Source organism: Xylocopa sonorina, chromosome 7 (assembly GCF_050948175.1).
Source record: "Xylocopa sonorina isolate GNS202 chromosome 7, iyXylSono1_principal, whole genome shotgun sequence".
In the NCBI taxonomy this organism is placed as follows: Eukaryota; Metazoa; Arthropoda; class Insecta; order Hymenoptera; family Apidae; genus Xylocopa; species Xylocopa sonorina.
The window spans coordinates 9,908,398-9,930,050 of NC_135199.1; the positions used below are offsets into that span (position 1 = coordinate 9,908,398).

General features: G+C 51.4%; 1 protein-coding gene across 3 annotated transcripts in view; it reads left to right on the forward strand.

Moving 5' to 3' along the window:
* LOC143425658 (uncharacterized) overlaps positions 1-21,653 on the forward strand; it is a 226,163-nt gene that overhangs the window by 142,746 nt on the left and 61,764 nt on the right. For 2 of the 3 annotated variants that reach the window (XM_076898630.1, XM_076898629.1), the window contains exon 3: positions 16,395-16,508. The gene's annotated coding sequence lies outside the window, so the exon portion shown is untranslated. The remainder of the gene's footprint in view (positions 1-16,394; positions 16,509-21,653) is intronic. The other variant, XM_076898631.1, reaches the window with a different exon arrangement.

The window sequence follows — 21,653 nt, forward strand, 5'->3', positions numbered from 1 at the left end:
CTATGCTGGTTGAAGCGTTACGAGCGTCCCTCCGCTTCGAAAGGGTTGAACTCCGCCAAGCTCGGTTGCAAGGCGGCCACGATGGTTTCGGGCCTCGCGCACCTCTCCACCCTGAATTATACGTACACGCGATAGTCGTAAATATTGTCACGGAGACCAGGTGCGAAGGTATCGTTCACTGTATTATTTGTATTCCCGTGGCACGTGGAACCCGTTCCCTCCCCATCTTTCTCCCTTCGACCGCAAGATTTATACGCGAAAGTAGCACGCGAAATCGGCGCAGCCGCGGGCGCGAGCACGCACCAACCGAATCGATGGGGACGGAGTCGCCGGGACGCAGATTGCATCCCCCTGGCGAACGTTCAGCGACTTGGAATTATCAGACGGCAGGCACAAATAGATACGGCCCGATATACGATTCGACGATCGCTCCTCTTCGCCTTGGCTGCATTCGAAGTTAATCTGGCTGGCAGTCGCCAAGAACGGGTGGTCCTCTTGTCCTGAAAATTGAATTCTTCCAGCCGTTCTTCCGCTTTCAGTCTCCGAACGGAGATCTTGGATCTCGTCGATCTGACTTCGGATAGTTTAGCAGAGGATCGCAATTGGCAGGCTATAGAATATAGATCTGGGATTTTAGAAACTTCAGTTCTCGCCCTTTGTTTCACACGGATTTAAATTATCGCGTAGAAATAGATTTCGTATTCCGTAAGTGAGTTTCTATCGTAATTTCTCACTCGTCTTCGAGAATGTCGACGATTACTCGCCGGTCGGAAGCTCGAGGGATTTATGCTCCGCGAATACTTACAATTTTTTTCTTTTTATCTCGCACTTTGATATACATAGTCTGCGGTGTAAAACATTTATCGTTTGCATAAGTAAGGTAACGCGAATTAATTTGAATACATGCATCTCGAGTAGAAGCGACGTAAAATAGAAAAAAAAAAGAGAAAAAAGCAGGCGATTACACGGAGCACGAGAAAGAGACCTGTATCGGGATAAAAATTAATTTCCCACGGCGCGTATGCTCGGTATCTCGTCCTTACCGGGTTCCAGTGGCTCCAGCCCGCCAAGTCAGAAACGCTATTCGAGTTATAAGAAAAGGAAGCGACCGAATTCCACGGGGGATGAAAATTAACGAGCTCCGGCTGCGCATTTCCCGATTTTCGAGCGGAGAGGGGAAAGAATATTCCCGTCTGAGGAATCTGTAGAATTTCACCTCGATTCTCGGCTGTACACCGTGGTCCGGATCTCGGCTTCAGCGGTACCAGGCGCAGCCAATCCAATCTTTTCTTCCGCGCGCCATTCCGCCGTGTATCCTCGCCGGTTTGTATTCGCCGTTATCTTTTTGCGCGTTCGCGGCATCGTGTCGATTATTAACACCAGAACGGAATGATTTATTTGCGAAAATAACGAGTCGTTCGAAGAAACATGTTATTGGAATTCGATTTACATTCCTCTCGCGGAGAGCGTATCCAATTTTGAATAGGGTACGTCTCGGTTCGAATTGAAATTTGTTGAAGAGTCACATTTCCGTCGGTCGTAGACCGAGTTCGTCGCCCATTTCGAGGGATACGAACCGGCGCATACCCAGTTTCCATCGGGGATTTTCCGCTGTAACGCGGATCGACCGTGGAAAAAGCTGACTTGTTGGCAGCGGGCGAAGAACAAAGTCGTTTAAGTGCGCTGTAACGAGGCGCGGGGGTGGGAGCATCGGAAGAAATATCGTCGCGAGTCGATTCCTTTCGTCGAAGACAGCGTCGTTCAATGGATTCGCTGAGCCGTGTATACGGCATTGTTCTATTTTCTGTGAGACTCCTGTTCCTTAAAATAAAGCGCGGAATGATGCATCGGTCGATGCGCAATATACGAACAATGGATGTTTTCGATGAAATATTTAATTGCGCGTTTTGTCCCGCCGAATTTGGTAGCGTTCCTTCCCTTCGCCAGTCCTCGCCGTGTATTTTGGAACGAACAGCGCGAACATCGTATAGACACGCGGACGTAAATTCGCGAGCTTGTTTATCTAACCATTTACCTCCGCAGAGCCATACGCGACAGCCGTAACTCCTCTAAATCTGTAAAATCCTGTAATAAATAGTAATCCCCGAGGCAGCACGATTCACGGATCCACCATCTGTACGATTTTATTGCCTACAGCTCATCCGATGGCTCATCGCCTTACTTACGTCCCAGAGATGTTGCCGCGTTTTTCGAGTCCACTAATTTCTCGCACTCGTTGCTTCCACGGTGAACGTGGAATTTTATATCCCCGTTGCTCGATTAGTATCTTGGCGCGACTAGAAATTCCCACGAGGCGGTAATGGGGGAAATAACGAGAGGCAGAAAGGGTTTAATTGGGGAACGAAGAAGTGGTCCAAGTCTGGGGGGTGGGGACGATGGCGGTTTAACAAGTATCCGGGCGAGTCTCGTTCCAGCAAGATGCAGGACCGCGATTTATCTGCGAACAAGTTGCCTTTATTACCGCAACAACCCGCCGCGGCGCATGAACGACGGCACGATAATACGTTTATGGCGGCATTAAACTTGCCACCGTGCTGGCGTTTACCAACTTTCTTACGCGGAACTCCGCCAACGACCGACGGTCGACGAAGATTCCCTGGCTCGTTAATAACGTTTCTACGATCGTTCCTCCTCGCGAGTCTGGTCTCGATCGTCGGATCGGTTTCGAGTTTAGCGCGACCAGCAGGCTTTATTTACCGGATCGAACGACCTGATTCCTTTAACCAAAATTCGATATTCCAGCCTCGCCTCGAGTCAACCAAATTGGATGCAACAACTTTCCGATATCATAGGAAATCGAGGCTGCTCGTCCACTGGACGATTCGTTGTCCGTCGCGATTGCCATTGTCGAGGATCGCCAGCGATTCTTCTACGGCTGTGAACGATATTCGTGTACGTCGCGTTACGATAAAATCGCGATCCTCGGATTTTTATCGAAAACCAGAAAGCAATTAACGCTGTAACAGAGCGATAACTCGTTGTTCTTTGACAAATGACCCTGTTGCGTTTCGCGAGCGCTTTGAAAACCCGACTCAATGGAGGCTCGAAAGTAAATATTGTTTATGGGAGTTCGATTATTAACGCGCTTTTGTCAATTACCCGTTCACGCGAGGCGTGCAGTTAATGGAAACGCGAAGACCGCGGGGCGCGGCGGGAAGTTAAAATCTGAAACGTCGAATAAAGTGTTGCGCCGCGCTCGGCCAATTAGCAGAATAAGACCGGCAACGGCAGACGCGAGTATTCAGTGGAACTCTCGAAGAAGTTACGGCCCTTACCGAGCTTGCTAATTGCTCTACGGCCACGCTCTCTTTCTATCGTTAACTTCACCGAATCCTGTACACAGGCGCACGCATCGCGTTCCCACTCTTTGCCGAACCACGCGGCCACCTAATTATTCCGGAACCGTTGGTATCGCTTCATCTTCGCGCAGAGCAAACACCATCGTTGACAGACCCAACAATTCAATCCTCGATAGCCGTGCATAAACTTCGCCGTGCGTTCTCTACCGGGTAACGCAAACTTACACGAGCCCACCGCGCGGCCTATGAACGCGCCCCGTGCACAACGCGATTTGTCTCTCTGCTGGAGCGGTTGATTTGCTGTTCTCCCGCGGCCAATCGCAATTACTAAAATGGACGAAAGTCATTTCTCCCCCGGGGACAGGTTTGATAAAATCGCTGCGCAAAGGCATGAAAAAAAAAAAAAAAACAAAGCCAGCGGACGCGTCGCGTTGGAACGCGAGGGTGCCGCGAGGGAGAAGGAGGCGGAAGCGGAAAAAGCGTGATGGCCAGGTCCCTCTCTCTCTCTCCTTCTCTCTCTTTCTCTCTATTATCGGGAGGGCTGGGTAAAATTTCGCCCCTGCCTTTTCGCTTTGTACGCGCTCGATGCGTTTTCGCCCTCTCCGCGAACTTTTCCGACGACCGGTCATCGATTGCAAAACATTTTAACATGGACGCGGCCGCTTCGAGGCGGCCCTTTTTTTCACCCTTTTCACCCCGCCCTCCGACGCGGCACGCTCGTACGCAATTACCACGTCGCGTTCCTTCGCGTCCGCCCACGGCTATCACTCGAGGAATTAAACTTTCCTCGTGGCGCACGCTCGACTAATGAATCATCTTCTTCGTCATCGAGTGCTTGAAATGACGCGCAAGGGATTGTTCCAAGTTCCGATTTGTCTAAATTATCGATTAGGTATCTTTTCGAATTAGAAGCGTCTATGCGATACCCATCAAGGTTAGGTCTCCAAAGAAGACTGTTGGAAGGAAAGCAACTTTCCAAGCATTCGATCTAAAGTAAGACCTCGTTCTACGGAGTGCTTTCTTCGCGAAGCTTTTAACGCCCGCGGCATTAATCAACGACAATCATTGGTTAACCAGCGAACGCGCGAAACACCGACAAATCGATCACGTTTCCGCGATTTGTTTTCATTCTCGCTGGAATCGGAGCAAATTGCACGTCGTTGTTTCGGGACAGCAATGGTTCGAGGCCCGCGATCGCGTTAAACGGCCCCGGTTTTATCGACGATCGTGGATCGTTCCCGATCCTCTGTCACGAAATTCGATTTCTTCACGATCGGACCGCGGCGTGTCCGATCTGTTCCCGCGAGATCGCCACGAGATCGATTCGCCGTCCCTTTAACCTTTAATCCGGCTCCGCGGCGTTATCCGGACGATCGTTAATTATGTCCTCGTTGCTCCATCGAGAAAAATGGGATCGGTACCTATCCGTCGATTATTGACTACTTTGCGCGAACAAGATCGACACGGAGATATAGGAGAGAGTTTAAATCGTCTTCTCAGCGGTTTTCTCGTCGCGTTTAACTAGAATTACGACGCGCGACATTTTGGAAAGTTATTTCAGCAGCTGTACTCGCGTCTTCGATGGCTCTGCGTCAGATTCTACGATGAACATCGCGTTTTTCATATAGAATTGAGTGATCGATGCAACGAGGACGAGCAAAACCCGTGGCACGACTCGCAGCAAGGTGTTTACACGAGAACTCGTGCCTCGCAGTCTACGATTTCTTCTCGTCTACTGATTGTAATCCCTCCACCTCATCCTCACGGTCGGACAATATAAGAACGGCGGTTGGTGCATTTCCAGGCCAGCAACACCGTTCACCGAGAAACGCATTGTCGTCCGTGGGATCGAAGGTAAAAACCATAATCCAGGCGGAACAAGAGTCAACGAGAGTCAACGTGGGTGGCTCGAACCGGGTCTTTATACGGGAGGTCGTTTACTCGCGGATCCAGTCGTGGATTATCCCCTGGCTGGCGCATACTAGACAGGAATCTTGCTCGTTTCGCTCTTTTCCACCCTTTCGCGTCGATCCTTCTTTTTCCGTCTGCCGCGAGCCGGTACTCACTCGATGCTCGTCCGTGCCTCCTCGCTAATCGATGAAAATTTCTAACGACTCGCGCGAGTCGAGCGAACGCGTGGAACGTGTCCGCGTTAACGTTCACGAGTTCTCCGAGTTTCGATCGAGAAAAGTGTCCACAAGGAAGTACGCGCGACGCGAAAAGGGTTCCTTTGAAGACACAAATCGTCCATTGTACAGCAACCGACGTCGCTTCAAAGTGACTCGTACTGATCTTTCAAAGAGGAAGAACTCGTAGGAGAACTTTGTCCTCCTCGCCTCTCCAAGACAAATATTTGCGAAGCTACTTCATCCGCCGGGATTCCTGGCTGGTACCTTTTCAACTTGAATACCTAATTTCACATTGGAAACTCGCGGACTTTAGTCCGCTGAAAAATGTACCTGAATTCTGTATTAACCAACGGATTCATCAAAGAGAAAGGCGTTCGCGGGAAACGATACACTTGAAACGGAGTAACGTTTCGTGGAAGAGAAATTGTTCGCGTAAAAAACGTAGTATGGAATAGAAAACGGTACACGAGTCAAGGGACGAACGTATTTCATTCGAGGATCATTAGGACGCGATGAGATTTCGACGCGGAATGACTCAGGAACTCTTGTCGGCTGGACATTGGTGATTTTTCTTCCGAGGGGATCGAGAGGGTTCGCTGATCGATACTCGATTCGCGGACGCCGTCGCGGTGGTCCCTGCGCGAAGAAACGAAATTACCCTGACCGTGTAACGACTCCGCCGCTGTTCCCTTCTTATCCGGCGTTCAACGGTTTCCGCCGACTTTTTCCGGTTTCCACCGGCGTGATTTTCCGCATTCCACCGCGCAGAGACGCCATTAAAGCCCGGAGCCGATCGATTTCGTTGCCTTTGAACGAAACTACGTTTCCCTCGGCTACGTTCCTCGTCGAACGACAATATCGACGGTTTGACGTTTATTATATTTGACTTCCTCCGAATCGAGGCTCTGTCTGTCGGCGTCTATCTTATCGTGCCTGTCGGAATCTATTTTCGGATTTCACTCAGACCATTTCGAGATCCCACCGCCTGGTCGTTGTAAAACCGTTTCACGAGCCCCGTTGCGTTACGAAACGATTCACTGAAATTTCACCGGAACCCCTCATCGCGTTTATATTTTCCAGGTTTTTCCGCTCGCACCTGTGAGTTACCGTGATATCTAAATTCATGGACAAAGTTCGTCCGCGGAGCCCAATCGCGCGCAACGGTACCGCGACGAGACAATATGTACTTATGGATATGTCCTACGGAAATGGCGAGACTGTCCGGAAGTAGGGCGCAAGAGGGTGCTACGGGGCGCTGTGACGCCTGAATACTCGAGCTCCCAAGCGCCTTAAATTAATCAGCCGCTTACAGGATTCCGTCACCCACGCTATTACGGTCTCTTCGTTAAGGAAGAAAGTTTCGAAATTCGTCCCTGTACAAACTCGGTCCCAAACAATGGCTAATCGTCCGCTACAAACTCGATTTCCCCCTGTATGGATGATAACGCCATTAAACGGTCTTCAAACGCGAACGCTCGCTCGTAAAATAACACTACGATTAACGAGGTACGTTCGTTGAAATCCTCGGGTTTACGACGCGATTCGAAATCAACGTTCGCGGCGCGACGATTGCCCTGATTGCTCTGGGGAAATTTACGGCGATCACCTCGCGAACTATAAGCGTCGCGTTTCGTCTCGATCCCATCGCTAGGCCGCGGCGGCGGAAACGGTGCGCAGACAGCGGTGGTATTTACCGCTCGGAGCGTTCGTTTCGCCGGCTGCTCGTTGCACAAGCAAGTCGAGAGAAGAGGAAGAGTAGAGGCAGCCGCGTGCCCACGAACTTGATGGAACATCGAACGAGTGACGTCATTCGACCTCGCACCCACCGCTCTATTCTCGACTTTTCCGCTCGCGCACACCCACGTGGTTAGGTAATGTGTAATAGCTCGCGCGTTACAGAGCTGTGCAGTCGATTCACGAGCCTCGAGAGTTCTCGTTCTCTGTGTCGATTAATTTTCGATATGATTTCTATTTTTTTTCGATGCTCGTGTTATTCTTGCGTCTCTTTGCGAAACAGATATAGGGTTCAGCTGTCGCAGTGGATCGTAGAGAGAACTTTGAAGCGAGCCTTAATGGAGCGTGAATCAACCCTTCGGTCTGTCCTCGAATCAGCAACTTATATCCTCCTTCTTCGCTGCTCGATCTCGCGCGTTGGCGCGCGGATTATCGCGCGAGGCACAATGAAAGAACATTATCGTAAAGCGGTCGATGAGTCGAGACGAATATAAATTCGCTGATAGGCGACGCGGCCTCGATCGCGCGCCGCCTCCGCCTCCGCTACCACCGCCAGCCCGTGGCTTTATTTATCGACGAAGCCCAGACGTTATACATCGAGCGTTAATTAAGCGTTGGAAATTACTGATTAAAGGCCGATCGCTGGCACGCGCGGCCCCTTTCAAACGCGGCACCGCTGCCCGCCCCCGGGAAAAACGCGATCCAACCTTTGTGAAACCGCTTTCAACCACTGTAATTCAATCCCGCGGCATCGACGTTTCTCCGGTACGTCGAATTCCGAATGGCTTTTCAATCCGCCAGCCAGAAGGGGGAAACGTCGACTTTTCTTGCGGCCACTCGTTAATTAGTTCGAACGTGTAGAAGAACGCGTGCCGCCATTTCGTTTTTCATCCCTCGTCCTCGTATCGCGACCAACGAGTAATGGAAGAAATGTTAACGAACAGGAACCGTATCCTTCTCGCCTTTTCATCCCATTAGAGGACCATTAAATCGAAAAAACGTATGGACGAAGAAGATACTTTTAAAATGTCCCGAAAATCGATCGAATCTACAGGCAGTGTCGAAACCATTAAACGCGTGTCGCAGATCGCGGTGCGATTTCCCCTGCAATTGTACGCGGGTGTAGCCTGAGCAGCCAGCCTGAGCCAGATTGAGCGGGGCTAATAAATAACGCTTAACATACCATTAATAAAATGATTTTTAGCCGGCTGTGGGCGTGCACGAGCATTCGACAGCGGGATTTACCGGGGCCTTCTGCGCTGCCGGCTCGGATGATAATTTCCAGTATAATTTTGGAGCATCGTTGAGCACCGATCGCGCCGCTCGGTGGTTTCTGGCATGGATTGGCTCCGGCGTGGTCGCATCGACGTTCATTTTGATATATGGCCAGGCGAAATCGTATTCAACGTCCCGACGACCGGCGTCGCTCCCGCGGACGAGCTTCCAGCGCAAGCGTTCCGCGTTAATTCCGCATTACGCGTGATTAGCGCGACGTGCAACGCGAATTGGGTGAAACGCGGCCAACGTTTTCGCGTCTCGTTGCGAGTCGATTTCCACTTTTCAATTCTCCTTTCAATTCTTCACATTTCCAGGCGGGTTTACACGCGCGCTCGGTCATAGATCGGCGAGTAACGTTCGCGTGGCAATCGCAACGGACCGCTTACGATTCCAAACAGGCGAATAACACGCTCCCGGCACAGATCGTTTCCGAATTAACCGTTTCTACTCGGTTATCAAATCAATTCACACATCGGATCGCTAGTCTGCTCGTTATAGCGTGTAACCGCGATTCCGGATGATCGAAGTCTGGTGGGCGAAACTGCGCGAAAGCCAATTCCATCGGCGTTACGGGCTGTACCAGTATAATATTCTTTATTTCGACGATCTTTCGAGGCCAGGATTATAGCTGTGGATCACGAATCCTATTATACAACGAAGGAAACGGCGCCGCAAATTGGCCAAAGAAACGCTCCCGCTTACTTCGTAGAGGACGAGCAAACAGAGCGGAGGAAGTCTTCAAGGCTGTCTCGAGGATTTATCGATCGTCTCGATCCATGGTCGAGAACTGATATTTTCCACTTGGAAACATTGATTCTCGAGAGACGATACGGTCCTCGAAAAAGCGAGCAACTGTGTCACTGACCGGGCACGAGGCGACGATCCTGAGACGCGCGGTCCATTAGCAACCACCTCCGGGCGCGTTTCGTTAAACGTCCTCGGCGAAGTTCGCCAATTGAATTTCTCGCGGTGGTCGGACGTGGAATCCTGAATGCAGTCGCAGGATCATACTTGCGATTCCACTGGCGGAGCTGGCGGATGCTCGCGGTAACGGGTGCGTCGAGAGGAACGGGCGTCTGCAATAAATGTAAATTGTAAGATGACGTCGCCACGGCGAAACGAACCTACGAGTCCTCCAATCTCCCTCCACCTTCCCGTCTCTTTCCTGGTAACTCTGTTACACTCGGTTCGACCAATTAACGCCGCGCCGTCGTCGAACTTAACTGAACCGCGGTTCGTTATCGCCGAGTTAAGTCGGCGCGCGCGAGCCACGGTTCTCCGTTCGAGTTAAAGAGCGGGATGAACGGGGTGGCCGACTGGAAACGGCGGCCATGGATCCGCCCTTCCGGCACCCGACCGCCCTGCAATTAGCCAGACGATCCGCGCGTCTCGAACAACGTAACGTCAGCTCGATAATCCATGAAAACCCGCCGCCTCGGCTGTTTACGTGGAACTTCTTTGGATTCCCTTTGCGCCGGAAACCGCGACGGGGGATGAAAGTTTCCCGGGCAATTAGAGAACGCGCGAGCCCCTGGTTGCCAAGAGTTTGTTTCGTATGATGGATTGCGCGCTTTTGTGGACGCGCCACGTTGCGAGTTGCCCGTCGAAAGAACCGCGTGAGTTGCCGCGAAACTGAAGGTTGCAACGCGAACATTGGTACGCTGGTACAATGGTTCCTGTTACACGATGGACTCGCATAGAATCCTTCTGAAACGCTAGCTCACTATCCCGTTGGTTGGCTGATTATACACTTGGCTTGGTGTTTTTCGTGAAGGAATTGTAACGTTACTCTGAAGGATGGATCGAGCTGGTCGATCGATAGCGCTCAGCGATTAATTGACTCGGGACACCGTGATTCGTCCCTTGATCGACGATAACAATTTCGCAGGCTGGTTCGCCGGATGCTCTAGGAATCTCGAATGACAAATCGAGCGCGAAAGGAAGGACGAAACGGAGACGTGGGGGCTGGTGATCGATCGTAGACGAAAGGAGGGCTGAACGCAGCCATGACCGTTTTCTTTTCTGCGCCTGACCTCTGCCCCCTGACCTATTTCCTCCTTCTTTCGTACCTAGGCCATCCTTTCCTTTCCACCCTGCGTTTCATTGCCATCATCCCCTCTCAACCTCGGATCTCCGCGAATCGTTAATGTCAATATTTTCATAAGCCACAGTCGCGATCTTCCCCCAGAAATTCAACAAACCTTCTCGTCTCTCCATCGATCTTACCCGTTTCACCAGTAGTTCCCTGATAATCTTGCGTTCGCCACTCGACGGAATTGATAATCGTAATAAATCAACCTGCAACCTATTAAATATGACGATAATATCGAAACGAGGACACGCAGAGACTCGCGATAAAGTACAGAGAGACGCGCGACAAAATTTAGTACGTGTTTTCGCACGGTGAAACTCGTGCCTCGCGGATACCCCGAAAGTGTCTGGAAAAAAGCTGCGCAACTATCACGGCGTAGATAATGCGCAGCTAATTATACGCTAGACCAACCGTTCCCGTTATTATTACGCTTCTGGCCGGAGTTTATTTGCGTTGGGTAAAGCGATGCTCGTTCGAGGGACCGTGGCGGACTTTCGTTTTTTCCTCAAGCCGACCGCAGAGCTGCGCTTCACCTGCACGCTTGCGGCCTGCCTGCCCCGCTCCTGTAATTCCCCGCGCTAAAGACAATGAAGATTACGCTGTCGTAACGATCCTCTCGGTTGCTGCCTGACCGTAATCAGCGGCAGTCAGCTCAGACACGGGGAGAAAGTAGTTACGGCCGTTTATCGTCCGGCCTGGGGCTCCTCGGAATGTCCGGGACTACTTGATAATCGACCTCGGTCAACAGTCGCCAAGAAGAGGCATCCTTAAAAAGAGACACGCAGCCCACGTGATTTCGTAACTGCAACATATAAATCACGTGATTTTCTACCATTCGATTTTTGGTCGCGAACAAAAGTATCGAGTACGATTTCTGTATCGCGTGGAACTCGCAATGGCGATGCGGAGGATCGATCGAACGTATCGAAGTCCTCCGCATCGAACACGGATCAAAGTACGCGTTCGCGTGACGCGACAAAAGTTCCGCGGACAAAGATAAATAGTAGAAAGTTGGCCGGACGTTCGAGGAACGATCGCCGGTTGTAGAGGACGGTCCAGGAATTGGAAATGAAGATTAACAGTTATTTACAGTCGAGCTATCCATCATTCGACGCGAGGCTGTAGTCGCGGGGTTGTAAGAGAGTCGGATCATTAGGCGGGGAAGCGTTGGATTTTTCTTGAAACTCCTTGTGCTCGTAAAGGGAAGCCTTTTACCGTTGAACGTAAAAGGGTATCGATGCCGGAGGTATCTGGTACCCGCTGCGCCGGTTCGAACGGGGACAGCTGTTTCCACGTTGTCAATTTGTACCACGGTGCATTTAATATGTGAAAATCGGTGTCAATTAGCCGGGGTCTTTCGAAACGTCCAATTACCGACGACTCGATCACCGATAGAAAGAAAGATCGTTAATTGCTCCATATACCGAAAATTCGGTCTGTCCGACGATCGCCTGCGTACGCGTCGCCCCTCTCCTATTAATTCCTCGAGTGATTTATGGCGAAAGCCACCGTTGTATTTTAATCGCGCGCTACTGATTAAGATGGGAAAAAATCCACAAGGCAATTATCAATGAATTATAACTCATTATCGGCATTTCATTCAGCGTGAGCGTGCGAAGCGGCGTCCCCATTGTCTGGCGCGGCTCGAAGGAAAGGAAAACCGCAAGCCAGCGGTATCGTTCACGTAACGATACAACCGAGTACTAATGACCGGTATTCGATTCTCACGTCTGCGCGAATCAGCGAGCGGCGAGGAGGACGCGGGGGCGTACGACGCCTGGAACGTGATAGAAGCCTGAGGACGGTGATCGCCGTTTCTCCGTCGAGGAACGACGAGATCGCGAATTCCCATCGACGGCACGGGGAACACCCCCGGAGACGCTTAATAGACGGCGACTCTGTCTAAGCTGGCGTTCGAAACGCGATGAAAAGTGCGGCCTCGAGGTACGAGGACGCGAGGAATGCCTGGGAACGACGCGAAATAGAGTCTCTAGCCGAACGTTGCACAAACGGTGACGTTTATGGAACTATTAACCCTTCGACTGCGAAACCCGTGTGCGCGCACCATCGCGCGTCCATTAATACACGCGAGCGGTGTTCGAGTACGCGTACGTCTCTACTGTTCGCGGATACGGAATCGTAATCTGTATTATAGCGAATTTTAAGTGGGCTGGAAAAGGAGAACGTGTATCTCCTCTATAAATTTTCGCACGTCCAGCAGTATGAATAAAAGTATCGCGGGTTTCGCGAAGCGAACAGCTCGCGCAACGAGTATAAAAACGCGTCCCGGTCAGTTTTAACTGCTACTTAATTCTAATCGTTTTTTGCGCTGCCCCGCATAGCGAAAGGGTTAACGAGGCTCTTTAGGGTAATTACCACAGCAAGGAATATCGGGTCTTTGTTATCGCGGTACGGGACAGCTGAAAAATGGATTAATCCTGATAATCCTTGAATCGCGCTAAAAGTCATAAAAACGTTCGCAATGCCATGTTAATTCTCCTTACCTGCTCGATAGCTTTAAGCTTCCTCTTGTCGCGTTCTAGCCCCATCCGTACCCTCGCCACGGCTGTTGCGAGCGGGGAAAAGAGTCCAGATGGAACAGGATAATATCCGTGGAACGATTAAATCCTTATAGACACGAATATCACGAGTCGCTCGACGAACGCTTTTCAACGTATAATCTCTTCATCGGATAATTTATGCATCCCTTTCACCGTGGGACGATTAAAGCGTTCGTTAACGGGCCGGCGATTTTTACGACTTCCACTCGCCATGAACGTCTATCCACGGCGCTGTTACAGATCTCTAAAACTTGCTCGTTCCAGCCCAGCCATCGGCGAGAGGTAGCGCGAGGGAAGTTAACATCTCGGAAACTTCCGAACTCCCGGAACACTTTACGTCATCGTGCCTCGTATATTCATCGTCGACGAGCATCTGCGTCAGGACGGGCCGGGCTGCTTATTACGTCAGACGCTCCTCGTTGGATCGCGTCGACGCGTTATCGCCGTTCCCGTGATATTCCGCGAACGAGATGCTTCATAAACAGCAACTCGCGTCACAGACACCGTCGGGTTACCACCGAACGCTGCGTCCCTTTTTCGAAAAAGTCCCAGCCAGCGGTAGTACCTGGTATCCATGGGTATTCTATTGCTACGAAAGTCTCCATTATCCTTCGAAGGATGTTTCGACGCTACGAGAGCTACGTGAACAGTGAGGACACTCGATAGAAAATTTGAGAGCATCTCGCTGACGAAACACGGCGACGTCTTTTAGTCCCTTTGGTATAAAACGGTTGAAGGTCCATTCGAATTGATAGGTTTACTCTCGTTACTTGTATCCAGGATTCCATTTCCAAGAATACAAGATACATTTTTTTGTTTTCATTCCGTGGAATCGTACGTGAAGCAATAGTGTTTCCGTGGAATCTTCTGTGGAAACGATGCTACGCAATCGATTAGGTTTGGTACGCTGGTATTTAGCGTCATTGTCAGTCGACGATTATCCACGGGGCTGGCACGATTTCGTCGTTAACCATCTGCGAAAAGATTGACGGTTTTCGTTCGGATCGGGGTCTTATCGCAGCCTTTCAACGATCATCCCCCATTCACCGTTCCCCCTTTTCACGTCGCCTGATTCCCGTCCCTGCGGGCCGACCCTCGTTTACCAGACAGAGACAAAGTGTTCCGATATAAATAATTTATCCGGGAGGCGAGGTTCGCCGCGGCAACGGTGTGCGTTGCATTAAATATGAAATCCAATATAAACTTTTCCTGAAACGAGGAGCAACTCGGCATTTCCCACCCTACAACCACCCCTTGGAGCCATTACGCGCTTGCGCGTGCCTCCGCCGGCGGACGTAAAATCTCGCAAAGGTCGCCTGGGTTCGACGAAAGCATTAACCGTCATTGGTAATTAATCACGGCCACTGTTTCAAGCCTGGCTGCTGTAAAAACCGACAACCGCGCGCGCGCGCGCGCGCGCACGCGTGCGCCTGTTAATGAAAACGTTTAACCGGCTCGGCTAATTTCTACGTTACTAATCCGCGGCGCGCGCGTGTACATTTTGATCTGTTGCGCCTGTTCCGAGATTACGAATTAATTTGGAAAACAATTAACGCGCCGTGACGGGCCGTTTCGACCGTTAATTATTTTATGACGAGCTGCACGCGCAGCCCGGTTAAACGCGAGCGGAAAGAAGGCGCGCGCGCCGCCGCGGTCGTTCGGATATTATCACGTTAATCGCAGCGCAATTTTCATTTGGTAAACAGCCGTTTTCCTTGGTCCGCGCACTGTCCAGTCTATAATTAAACGACCGTTCGCATCGCCACGCGAAGTTATACGCGCAGCCGTGTACGCCGCGCAAATTGGAATTCCTCGCGATAGTTTTAAATCGAATTTAAGGGGCCGCGCGCCGCTACGGACAAGTTATCGAACGGCTAGCCGGGTGGCTCGATTGAATCGCTCGCGCCATAACAGTTCCTAAAACTAACGGCACCAGCTACGTACATATTGGCCGTTTTTGCGCGGCGTCCGTGCTTCCTCCGCGTGACCAAAGCTGGACGGGAGTAAAGCACATATCGACGTTCAATCGTGCACCGTACCTCCGCGGCTCCGATTCTCTCGTCCATCAATCCTCGACGAACCGCGCGCGTTCATTTTCTTTTTTTCCCTTCCCTCTCTCTCTCTCCTCTTTTCTGTTCGATATCAAACTCTTTCAGCGCGCGTACGTGTTCTCGCTATAAAGCTACAACACAGCACAAAAGGGCCACCACCCCTTCCAGTACGTTCGCCAGAATTTCAAAGCAGCTTTCGAGTGTGTATCCTCGCGCGCGATAGGAAAATCGCCGTACTCCGACAAGGAATATTAATAACTTCGCGCGCGTCCGAATTTCCGGACGCTGGTCGTTTACCAAATTTGACAAACGATCCATTTTGTCGAACCGACCAGCTCGCCGCTGGGCTGCCCGGGTATCGCGACTCCGATCCACAAAGGGTCGCTGAAATTCAGAACCCTCGAACTCTCTCGTGTATGTATCTATGTACGTATGTATGTACGTCAGCCGAGTTGAAGAGCGTCTTTGCTCCGCAGGGTCGGATCGCTGATTTACATGTTTATTCAGCGCGGAGTTACGGGCGCTCATTACCAGGGAGGTCATGTTTGTTAAACAGCGATGGGAACGTGTTCCGCGCGTTAGCGCGGTATTACGCGATCGAGAGGCGGGACGCTGGCCATTCGGGACTCGATTGGGCTGCACCTTTTTCCTCCTCGGGTGAGATCGATTTTTCTAGCGGATTTAACCCCGCCGTACGCCGCTTGGTGTTGTTTGTACAGGAAACGGACGATTAAATATTGAGATATTGGATCTGAATATCCGAACGCCGGTGATTAAATATCGAGTTTAAACGATGTTCTTAAAACATATTGCTTTAATCCACTTTGCAGCGCAGATTTCCCGATTGAAATTCATCCGCGCGTGATTCGATGAGTACACAATCGACGATTGTCAGGTGTAACTCGAGACGCGAAAGATCTGCGCGTCGCAGAACGGTTCGCGGTAAGCACAGATTCGAAGCGTCGAACCTCTCGATGAAAACGACGGCGCTGATCGTTATTGACCGGTACGTCGACACGTGCGCCAGCCCGTTTTAATTTCTCGCGACAAATATTTGTCGTATATATCGCGCCACCGACACAGACAATAGAGTCGATATGAATTTCGCAATATTCCCCCTGCTGGGGCGGTCCTCGCGCGCCTGTCCCAGCGAGGCGTACTTTGTCGCGGCGCGTACGCGCGACGGACCACGGCACGAAACTCATTTCGCTTATTTCTCGCTTTTTCAGGATGCAGAGTCAAAGCCGGAGTAGCTCGGAGGTGGAGGTTGCGCTTATGCGCCCCGTAAGCACGGCTGGCTAATAGCACCGCAGCCCATCCCTGACACCCTGCAGCCACACCAGGTGGGTTCCTCTTTCGCCAGGGCTTTATGTTTGTCTTTTATGCACCGACTATCCCATACGTCATTTTACGCGGTGGGTTTTCGCAACGAACATCCATCGCGTCCCGACCTTTGACGAGGGCTGCACAAAGTCGAAATCGACCCACGTCATTTTCATTTGGCAACCGATGGTGCGACGGAGTTTGGTATCGTCGTTAGTCCAGGGTCCTGGTAGATCTCTGGTCCATTGGGAGGAATTACGCCAGCGTTTAGCGTCGGGATGATTCTTGCAAAACGCCACGGCTTACGCGCGAAAGTTTCAACGATGGTAACCGCGCGACGTGGGACCGTGAGAGGCTGCGGGAGTCTCTAATTATATTCCAGTTGGAATAGCCTTTTAAATGACGCGAAATAACACGTAGCCGAGGATAAAGTAGACCGGTTCGGGGGGATTAAGTGCGTAGCGAATGTCGCGGGATAACGTTTGTTTTACGAGTCCGTAGCGCGGTTCGAAAGTTTCGTTCGGGGGTTGTGGGACAAGGGTCGCGGAGTCTGACGCGGAAGAAACGAGGCTGGACAGTACGCGAGCTTTCGATGGTCCACGCGCGATGAGTAATGGCTGGCGACGCTGTCTGCCGCACGATTTCAGGAACAAGTGATGATACGGATATTAATAACGTGGCTGACTACGTTGCTATTAATACCAGCTCTGTCGTCAGACGCGACTGTTGTGTTTGGAGACAGTTCAGTGGAAAATTAAGCGGCAGATCTATCGTAGATGGAAAAGCGTTGAGCGTACTTGTCGAATCGTATGAAATTGTGCATAAAAATAGATGAAAGTTATCAAAGTCAATTAAGGTCGTGTAAAGGTCGCATGCTACGCTCGATAAGCTCGCAGCTGTTTAAAGTTATTCGAGATCACTCAAGTTCAGACTGTGCCAAGGTCTTGGCAGATTACACGACTTTTTATATCGCACAGAGAGTCACACTGGGGGAAGTTACTTCGAGCCGCGTAAAATTTCCTACCTCGAACTCGCGGACCCTTTACCCACCGCGCTCGTACAGGGAGAATTGACAGGTGAAAACGTCCGCGGTCCATAAAGAGGCAAAAAAGGCAGTGGGGGCAAGTTTACGATCGGCAGAATCGCGCTCGTCCATTCACTCGGCGGGGCTCGCGGGCGTAACATTTCGTACGCGATAAACAGCGCCCTATCGAGAGAGAAAGAGAGAGCCCATTCCAGTGGATGCGCGCCCTCCTCGTAATACCGCAAATCACCGTGCAAGATTTACGGGCGCGGATCGGAAACGCGCGAAATCGGTGCACCCGTTAAATCGACGGGATTGTATAATAGAACGTCGTTTTTTTACGGCGGGACAAATTTATAACGAAAATTACGGGTAATTGAAAGGCGGGCGGGCGAGCGAGCGAGCGGAGGGGGTTGCCTGTGGGCGGACGGGCGGGCGGAAACTGGAGCAAGGACTGAGCGAGATCTAGATCCACTCGAACGATTTGTGGCCCCCGGAGGAACGGAACGAGCCACGGTGTAATTTCAACCGGAGGCACGTGGAGCGGTTGCGCCTGCGTTTCCCGCCGGCCGATACCAAGGACGCGGGTCCCGATTAAACTTCCCGCTGGCTCTCGCGTCCCGCGAACTAATTCATACCGCCGTCTGCGATATTCATGGATCTGAAATTCCCGGCACCGTTTCGAATATTTAGCACCGGTGTCGTATACCCCACGGCGTCCCCTCACAGCGCGAATCTTTGCCTCCTCGTGCGCGATCGGGGGGTTTCGTTGCAAATGGATTTCAAATTCAAACGTGGGCCCTTGAAAGCAAAGAAAAGGAGAGGGAAGGAGAGCAACGGGTAGAAAGGGAAGAAGAATCTGTTCGCTTTGAATATTTCACGCGTACAAGTTACGGCACCAAGAAGTTAATCTTCTCCAGCAACACGGAACTTCCTTTCCCGGTTTCCAGCTCGCCTATAACTCGCAGGAGAGCGCGCGTCGCGCGAGGAACAGCGCTTCTCGCTCGGCGCCGACGACGTTCCCGGGAAAAAGATCGCGACAGCCGTCCCCGGCGCGGCTCGCTCGCCGGAGTGGAAAATCGTTTTCGAAGTCGCGTTTAAATCTCGCGAGCGAAGATAAACGCGAACGATCCCGCGTCTACCACCCCGCCTACGGTGAAATATTCCCTCAGCCTCCCTCGCCATCCCCCGTTCTGGATAGGCTGTTTACGGTAATAGTCGGCTCGTCGATTTACAGTAATTTTACACGCGCCTAATTAGCAATTCCGATCGAGAGGCCGCCGCCCCCTCTGTCCGCCGTGCACGCCTTTGGTAACCGGTTCGCTCGCCCCGATAATCTACCTGGATCTACCTGCGTATGCTCCGCGAGCGTGCGCGCCCGTTCGTGACTACCGGTCCTAGGAGGACCGTTTGCGCGCGTTACGCGCGGACTGAGGACGCAGGAATAAACGGAACGGAGGAAACTCTTTATTCGCGTGCGGAAAGAGAAGTCACGGGGCGGAGAGGGTGGCTCGCGAGCGCGTAAAGGATTATTTGATACGCAAACGTGCGGTAACTAGGCGATGGCGGGCGCGAAAGTAGGGTGAAAACGTAGAACCTGGCGGTGGAGGAGCGAACGGGGCCGAGGGGAGAGTTAAATAGTACCGTAGGAAGACTGGGACTATGGGGAACGCTTCGTTCGTAAAGCAAACGCGATGGCGAAAGGGTAGAATGCGTTCTTCGCGATGGTATTCTTGCGCTGAACAATGTTGCGAGAGGAGAAAGAAAAGGATTCGTCACACGCAGCGGTCGTTCCGAAGCCTTCTCATAACGATCAGCGTACGAAAGCTGCAACAAGTTTCGAACGCGATGCAAAAACCGGGGAGAGATTCGCGAAAGTGGTTGAAATCGTGTAAGCGAGGGGAACGCGTTTATCATTCCATAGAGCACGGTCTTTTACGCGTAAAACCTAGCCCAGAAAGGAGCGCCGTGTTTATGGAGCATTCCCGTCCTCACGGTTTACCGACATTGCGGCGCGGGAGCGTGACCAAACGTTTTAGAAACCGTGCATAAAACTTTACGTCCCTGCTACCCCAGAATTTAGCTGCGCCCCGCACCGAGGGTCAGCGATACTACGGTCTCACGAGCTCAGCGAAACGTGCTCGTAAAAAAGACACTCGAATCTCATGGATAGTTGTAAAACCGGCTGGTCCCTTCTTCTACGTCTGTCCCGCTCTTATTCTTTTTTCTCGTCGAACCAGACGTTTAACTGGCAAATGACCGATATAGTTGTTTGATGGGTGACTAGACGCTCGCGCAGTCACGAAAGCTCCTCGCTCGAACTGGGTACGTGCCCTTTAAGTCCACCGTCCTGCTTTCGAACAGAGAGTTGCGCACCAACTGGTTGCACGCATGGTGTGCCGCAGTTTTCGAGGTCGAAACGATCGACATCCTTTCCCCGCGGTTGAACTTTGCTGTGTATTTTTAATAATTTGGATTTTCGATTCTCGTCTTATTTCGCGTTTCAGGGGTAACCCGCGAAATTGCCAACCTGGCATTCACTGGGCAGACCCGCGTACGTGTTAGTCGAACGGCCATCGTGTATGTCAACGGTACGTCGAGGGAACGAGACACGCGGAACGTTGAAGCAATTACGCAGCACGCTCGAGCTTAATGAAAAACGGCTAGCGGCGTAAGCGCGGCTTAATTATCGCGGCCGGGTTTCTCGCGGGAAAAAATTCACGCGAAAACATCGAACTCCCTCGAATCGATTAACTGCTCGATAATTGACGGTTGAGTAATTCGATGCAGCTCCTCTTAAGGGCGTCGAGCTTGCGCTTCCCCTTCAAGAGAGTTAAAGTGAAGTAAAAAATTGAATGGAAATTAGCTAAAAACCGTTACGAGTTTTAGAGTACACTAGCAATTAGGCTTTGTACGCTCGTAGAAATTCATATCGCAACGCGTAAACGAAGATTCGTTTCACCCTTTGAACACTCTAGCGTGTACTTTGAGTATCCTGTGTGTTTTCGTAAACTCTGTACACGCGTAAATCCCCCGCTGTTTACTAATGATACCTAAGGCACTGTATTATCAAAAACAACAATTATTCCATCCGTTCACCGGAAGAGAGACAAGCAACGAAATTCGTTATCAAATATCTCCTCTCCAGCGGGACGTTCCATTACGGTATTTTCCGGTTTCACCGCTTTAAATCCAGTCGTTAAACGCGTGCTCGGTGGGCGCGCTCGTATTTTCGCGCTTCGTGGAAGAATTTCCAACCGTGCGGGCGCAAGAGAAAGAGAAAGAGGGAAGAGAGAGGCGGCGGAGGGTGGCTCGCAGAGTTTTCGTGTCACGAATTCGGAAGCCCGTTACCATCCACGGGGATTCGTCGCTTTTCTGGATACGTAGCGGAGAGAAAGAGGAGACCCTCCCTCGTTCCGTCGTTTAAACCCTAGCTGGAGACCCGGAATTCCGGCTTGAAAGGTCGCCAAGTTTCGTTGCGCGGCCTCGCAGTTCGCCTTCCCGCCACTTCTCGCCCCGTTCGAGGAACAACGGCTCGGCCAACGTACGTGGCGTGCGCGAAATTGCTCGGAAACTTTGGCAATAAGTCGACGCTCCCGAGCCACCCGGAAGATTCTTCCAACTGTTTTAAAGTAAACATGTGCACGCCGCCGTGGGGAACATTTTGATACACGAGGCTGCCATTTCGATCTACGTATACACGTGCCGCGTCGTTTAGGGGTTGACAGTTTTACGGATCCAGCTAAATACAGGGGAATTAAGACGCTTGGGTATCAACAAGTATACAGTTTCCTCACTTTTTCATATCCACGACATTAGACACCCTCGACAACTATTCCTCGACTCTTGTGCAATTTAACAGAACAATCACTCTCGAACAGCGTCTTCGCAGCGACCTGAACTCATCACGGAGGACTCCATCCCCCAGGAAATCGCGTTCGCAGGAAATCGAATCCGCCAGAGTTCCCCGTACATCGTAGACAAAGTGTTGTGGAGATCGGATACGCGCGATGCGGATAATCGGGGCTCTCGAGCGTCGGGACGCGTTTCCGTTCGCGGCGAGATATGCTCGATAACGCGTTTCAGCGGGTCTCGCTGCGCGCATAGGCCGTATCAAGTGGCGACGTCAGTATTCGAGGCG